Source organism: Thalassophryne amazonica, chromosome 9 (genome assembly GCF_902500255.1).
Source record: "Thalassophryne amazonica chromosome 9, fThaAma1.1, whole genome shotgun sequence".
Taxonomy (NCBI): domain Eukaryota; kingdom Metazoa; phylum Chordata; class Actinopteri; order Batrachoidiformes; family Batrachoididae; genus Thalassophryne; species Thalassophryne amazonica.
The window spans coordinates 33,464,337-33,471,511 of NC_047111.1; positions in this window are offsets into that span (position 1 = coordinate 33,464,337).

Here is a 7,175-nt window from a genome sequence, read left to right on the forward strand (position 1 = left end):
TTTTTAAAATTATAGACCAGTCGGTTCAAAGTCACATTTCTCTCAGTTCAGGTGCCATGTGGCTTTGATGCAACTCCTTTCTTTCTTTCACATTTTGTGCACATGTACAATTGTTTTCTCAAAAAACTCTAGATATCTCTGGGGTTACAACTACCATCATTGCTTACTCCTTGAGTGGACTGGGCATGGTCTGTAGCTTATTTGTTTATCTGATTGTTTTCTCTGTCTCTCTCCTCACTGGCCTTATTAGTGTCTTTGTCGTTTACACGGGTAACATCTTTGTTGGTGTGTCTTGCTGTCACAGTTGTTATCACTGTTTTATGGTATTGTTTTATGCCACTGCTTTGCTGCTTTGGGGACAGGAAAGGGGCCACAAATTGCTGTTGGAATATTAAAAAATGTAAATATTGTTTGTGGCGTAAACCTGTCAGTAATATAATAATAAACCTTAAAATATGACATCTGTTTTTAGAAATTCTTCAAATTTTCAGTGAATATCCACTTTTATTCATGTGGACGAACTGTTATTGGTGTTAGAAATGATATGTTACTTTTTTGAGATATGATACTTCTTTAAAATGAGATTTTTAATTATTGACATTATATGAAGGGTCAAAACACCAGGAGCTTCTTTAAAGTGAAAATATGGCAATGTGACTCAGAATCCATAGTTCAAAGGCCAAAGTTTTTTTGTGTCAGCACCCCAATCATCTGACAAATCAGTTATGATCCTGCAACTGAATGTTTTCTGTGTTTGAGTTCAGAGAGACGAGACGGATAAGAACAGGAGAACCAGGAGGACGCGCTGAGAAAAGAACTAAAAAGAATCTTTTGCCCTTTTCTGAAGTCAGCGGTGCTTCGTGCTGTGGGACTGAATCAGCCTCCAACCTGAGATTGAGGGCACATGTCTGCTGAAATTGGGGCCAGCAGATGGCATTTTATTTGAAAATACTCTCAAAGCTGTTAAGCATCGACATGGACTTTGGACAGACACGGTAACAGGCTGATACAGGAGCTGGATCCCTCACATCAGGAACATGTAACTAAAGGCCAATTACAGATAGCAGACAGCGCTCCACGTTTGGTTGAAACAAAGACGCTGGGACCTTCAGAAAATACAAATTTCCAAAGAAGACACACTTAAATGATGTTTGCTTTCTGCCTGACTTTGTTCATATAAGCATGTTTTTCCCTTTCAACTGAAATTCTGAGCTGAACAACAGACAATAATGATGAGTGGGAGGTCAAGAAATTCAAAGAAAATGGAAATAGCAAACAGACTAAGCCATAAAAAACTGAAAGAAGAAAACTGTATTCAGTGTGGCTTTTAGATAAGAATGTAACAATAACAATTTTTTTAAGTCTCTGCAAAAGAAAGAACTTCAATTAATAACCTGCATCCCTAAGGATGCAGACGTGAGAATGCATTTAAAAGCAACCAGTGAAGTGTTAATTAGGAGGTAAGGGAATGTTAAGTTATGTCAGGTACTATAATTTTATTGACTTTTATGCTATTGTAAACAGCCATAGCATTTTGGTATCACAACACTAAAGATTAATAGCATGAAGATTTTTGTTCTGTTATCACTGTTAAAAAAAGGCCATGTTTATGCCTGGTGGTCTGGTGTTGTGCCTGCCACATTCATGCCACTATAGAACTACCTGGAGTCCTCGATGGCAACCACCTAAGCAGACTATGGTCAAACATGGGGATGGCCTTGGTTTTCTATAGCCAAGGGATCCTCAACACTGACACACCTTCATGCTGGATCATGATCAAAGAAATGTGGCACATGTCCAAAAGGCTGTACTTGATGTTCCCTCACAATGTGGCATTCCTCATCTCAATAGACCCAAGTAACGATCCTCTGAAGAACTCTAGCAGTAAAGACATCCAGTGACACAGTAAGACAGGAAGCACCAGAATCCTAAAGACTTGGACCTTCATTCACCAGTGCCTTGCCACATTCACACCACTATGGAACTACCTAAAGTCCTCCAAGGCAACCACCTAAGTAGACTATGGTCAAACATGGGGATCGCCTTGGTTTTCTATAGCCACCGGGATCCTCAACACTGACACACCTGCATGCTGGATCATGATCAAAGAAATGTGGCACATGTCCAAAAGGCTGTACTTGATGTTCCCTCACAATGTGGCATTCCTCATCTCAATAGACCCAAGTAACAATCCTCTGCAGAAATCTAGCAGTAAAGACATGCAGTGACACAGTAAGACAGGAAGCACCAGAATCCTAAAGACTTAGACCTTCATTCACCGGTGCCTTGCCACATTCACACCTCTATGGAACTACCATGAGTCCTCGATGGCAGCCTCTGAAGTAGACTATGGTCTAACATGGGGATCGCTTTGGTTTTCTACAGCTGCCGGGGTTCTCAACACTAACACACTTGCATGCTGGATCACAAACAAATGTGCCACATGTCCAAAAGGCTGTACTTGATGTTCCCTCACAATGTGGCATTCCTCATCTCAATCGACCCAAGTAACAATCCTCTGGACTTGGACCTTTATTCACCTAGAGATAAGTGAATATGTCTGCAAGTTAAACACTTTCACCACATACCGATACACTTCTAATGGCCAGATCCAGGAAATTATTAAAAGCCTGAATTGTAGACTTGATCCAGAACAATCGCAAACCCAGACAGTCTGATTCCTCACTCAGTGTGACAAGTGCTGGAGTCAGGGATTCGGGATTCTGCAAGATCATAGCATCATTTGGAAAATAAAGGTCATTATACCTTTCCTCGCCAACAAAGGTACCCCAGCCACTGGTCTCTATAAGCCGACCCAACATCCAATCCAAGCAAGCATGGTGGTGGCAGCATCATGTTGTGGGGATGTTTTTCATTGGCAGAAACTGGGAGACCAGTCAGGATTGAGGGAAAGATGAATGCAGCAATGTACAAAGACATCCTGGATGAAAACCTGCTCCACTGTGTGCCAGCTTAAGTGTGACAACTTAAGCGGCACATGCAAGTGTCAAGCGTTTGTGCCCAAATCCACCAGTGCGTGCACTTTCTCCGTCGACTCCGACTGTTTGGTGTATGTAGGAATATTGTGTTGATTTTCTACAGAGCAGCTATTGAGTCTGTGTTACAGTATGGTATTACCAGCTGGTTTGGCAGTTTAATGATTAAATCAAAACCTCAAATACTCAATCGGACAAAAATAGCTGGCAAATTCTGGTATGGTGGTACCTGTAACTCCCCACGATTTGTTTGAACAAGCAACAGGCAGACCATATTTTATCGGATGTGTCTCATATACTGCACTCTGAATATATTTTACTTAACTCAGGAAGGATGTAGAGTTCCTCTTTGTAAATAGGGCCGATACAAACACTCATTTATCACACTGTCAGTGAAGCTGAGCAGATGGCTCAGGGTGGACAGAAAAGATACAATAAGGTCATATGGTCCTGAATTTGCATTAAGATGCTGGTATGATTTTGTTGATTATGTATTTTAATTTTGATCTATTCTGCAATTGTTTTTGATGCATGGGTGGTATGTGTTGGATGTGTTGTTTGTGCAGCAGACCCCTCTGCCCAAGACAAATTTCTCCCTAGGGAGACTAATAGACACTTTGACTTTGTCCAGAGCGCTCTTGACCTCAGACTGGGGTGGCGGTTCATCTTTCAGCAGGACAATGACCCTATAGGCACACAGACAAGATATTCAAAGAGTGGCTTCAGGACAACTCTCTGAATGTTCTTGAATGGCCCAGCCAGAGCCCAGACCTGAATCTGATTGAACATCTCTGGAGAGATCTGAAAATGGCTGTGCACAGACACTCCCCATCCCACCACAACCAAGCTTGTGACATCATATCCAAGATGACTTGAGGCTGTAATTACTGCCAAAATTTGAAAAAACAAAACCAAAACAATAAAAACAAAAACACCCCCCTTTTTTTTCCATGTTATCATTATGAGGTGTTGTGAAAAAAGGTTTTGAGGGAAAAAATAAATTTACTCCATTTTGGAATAAGGCTGTAACATAAAATGCGGAAAAAGTGAAGCACTGTAATACTTTCTGCATGCACTGTACACAAAATTACCTTATGTCCAATTTACCATTCACAAACTGAAATGTAAATACTTTAAATCAATCTTATAAGGCTTTCTATTATTTGATTATCGGTTCTTTAAACAGTCACAGACATTTTTTGTGATTCCAAAGATTCCCAAATGAAAAAAAAAGTCCTTTTGTATACCTCTCAGAGTACTGTCAAAATCTCAAATTCAGTGTAATTGTGTATCTTCTGCACTTGTGGACAGTGTGACAGATCATTAATTTTTTGAGTGACAGACAGTCTGTACTGTACATGCAAAGGGATTTGAGGGTGTTTGTATCCATTCAGGGCAGCACAGTGGCTTAGGAGTTAGCACCGTTGGCTCACAGTGAGAAGGTCACGGGTTTAATTCCCATCTGTGGCCTTTCTGTGTGGAGTTTTCATGTTCTCCCCGTGTTTGCGTGGGTTTCCTCCAGGTGCTCAGGTTACCTCCCACATCCAGTGATGCCGGTAACGCGTTACTCTAATCTGACCACTTTTTTTTAGTAACGAGTAATCTAACGCGTTAATCTTTCCAAATCGGTAATCAGATTAAAGTTACTTCTTCATGTCACTGTGCGTTACTATTATTTTTCATTGTGGGTCGATAGCAGCATTAAACTTGGTCTGTGGGCAGGAGGTCGGGGTTCGACTGAACGTCCCACTTTCAGTGAGCTGTGAGCTTTTCATCCGCGGTTTTTTGCAGCTGCTCGACTCGTTGTCACCTCTTAAAGCGCGGTGATCAGCACACCTGCACTGAGCTTTACAAAGACATTTTTATACTTTTTTTCCCTCCTTTATTTAGAGCTGAGCCGCTCTGTATCTGCACGTTAAAACAGCTGATCCTCCGCGACGAGTCAACAACTAACACTATTTTGCACTCAAATGCACCTAAACTCTCTTTCTGAGGACCACATGATGTGAAAACACAATAAAACTTTCTTACCTGTAAATCTGGTCACGTTTTCTGCATAAATAAATGTTATCCATTCTTTGTGCTCAAACGCCAAAGTAGGGGCGAATCCAGATGGGATGGGGGCGTGGGGGAGGGATGTGCCCCCCTCCCCCACAACACCCCTAGATTAAAGGTCCAGTTTTGAAGCCTTTTTTTTTACTACAACTACTAATACTACTTAAAATAATATTCATTTCGACAAGTAAAATATTTAGAGAGAATTTAAATGTTAGAAAAATGCTAGAATGAATTTAATAGTTACATTTATAAACAATGTAGGTTCGAAATTGCAAGTTTTACTGTTACAGTGCTGTCAACAGTTAAATATGAGGTCAAGAAAGAGGTCTTTATTTTACTTTTTATAAAACAAGTATTTATTTTCATTGAAGTCAAGAAAGGGTGACTATAAAGTAACTTTTGGCAAAACAGGTATCATTGTCATGTTGAGGTGACAGAGGGTTGTTGTCGGCAGCTGGGAAAAGTAACTAGTAATCTAACTTAGTTACTTTTACAATTGAGTAATCAGTAAAGTAACTAAGTTACTTTTTCAAGGAGTAATCAGTAATTGGATTACTTTTTCAAAGTAACTGTGGCAACACTGCCCACATCCAAAGACATACCATCCCTGGTTCTCAAGACCAGGCACCTAAGTGGTTCTGCTCTACTCTTTTGTACTCTCCTATTTTACTCTTCCTTTTTAGATATACCTTTGTATACTAGCATAGTTCCACCTTAGAATTGGAATATAATATATAAGATATTCCTTACTGAATTTTCATGCGGGTTAGGTGGATTGGAGTCTTTAAATTGTCTGTAGTGCAAGTGGGTGTGAATAGTGCAGCGGCCGAGAATATTTGGAGCAAAATCGTGCAAATGGTGATACAAGCACCAAAGTTGGCACAAATACTCCTTAGACATTACTCTTTTGAACAAACTGACTGGCCACTTGAATTTTCAATAGGGGCCAGGTAGGGGTCAATTGAAGAATTACACAGGGGTTGAAATTAAAAATGCTGAAATCATTTTGAAAACTACACCACATTATTTGTCTGATCGTAAAGATTCCAAAAAGGTATAGTTTTGACTATCTATGCCTGAATGATCAGAAGTTATGGGCTAAAAACAGCAAAATGGTGACAAAGGTCAGTGTCAGTTTGTACTGGGGTCAAAAGTTAAAGTTGCTCTAATTTTGATAAAAAGTGATACAAATTATTGGTTGAGCTAATAGGATTAATAAATGGAATAGTTTTGATTGTGTTTAATGTTTGGTCTCCAAAGTAAAGGTCAAACAAGGTCAACGTCCATTGGATTCTATGACATGTGACATGTTACCCTGTAACATAAGTAAGCATGATACATGGTGCAAACTATTCCTTTTTAAAACCCTGTTACCTCAACTAATAATTTGCATCATTTTTTACCAAAATTGGAGCAACTTTAACTTTGACCCCTGTACAAACTGAAACTGACCTTTGTCACCATTTTTCCTGTTTTTACCCCATAACTCCTAATCATTCAGTCGTAGATAGCCCAATCTATACCTTTTTGGAATCTTTACAATCACACAAATAACATGGTGTAGTTTTCAAAATGATTTCAGCATTTTTAATTTTGACCCCTGTGTAATTCAATTGACCCCTACCTGGCCACCTACTGAAAATTCAAGTGGCCAGTCGGTTTGTTCAAAAGAGCAATGTCTAAGGAGTATTTGTGCCAACCTTGGTGCTTGTATCACCATTTGCACGATTGTTTGTTATCTGCTGCACTAGAATAGGTTTGTCTGTTTGTGGCCCTGTGAGACTGGCATCCTGTCCTGGGTGTAACCCGCCTCACACTCTATGACTGCTGGGATAGGCTCCAGCCCCCCCGTGACCCTTAATTGGACTAAGTGGTTGAAAGAAAAAAAAAAAAACACAGAAGGCAAGTAGTGTGCGGAATAACAATACATTTACAGTAAAATACACTATTTACAAGCAAAAAAGAATGTTTCGTAATATTGCACATGAATGTTCAAGTAAAGTTGTAAATAAGTACTATTATTGCACAAGAATGTATAAATCACCCTTTGAGTCTGGTCTGCTTGAGGTTTCTTCCTCAGAAGGAGTTTTTCCCCTTACCACTGTTGCTCTGGAGGTTCAT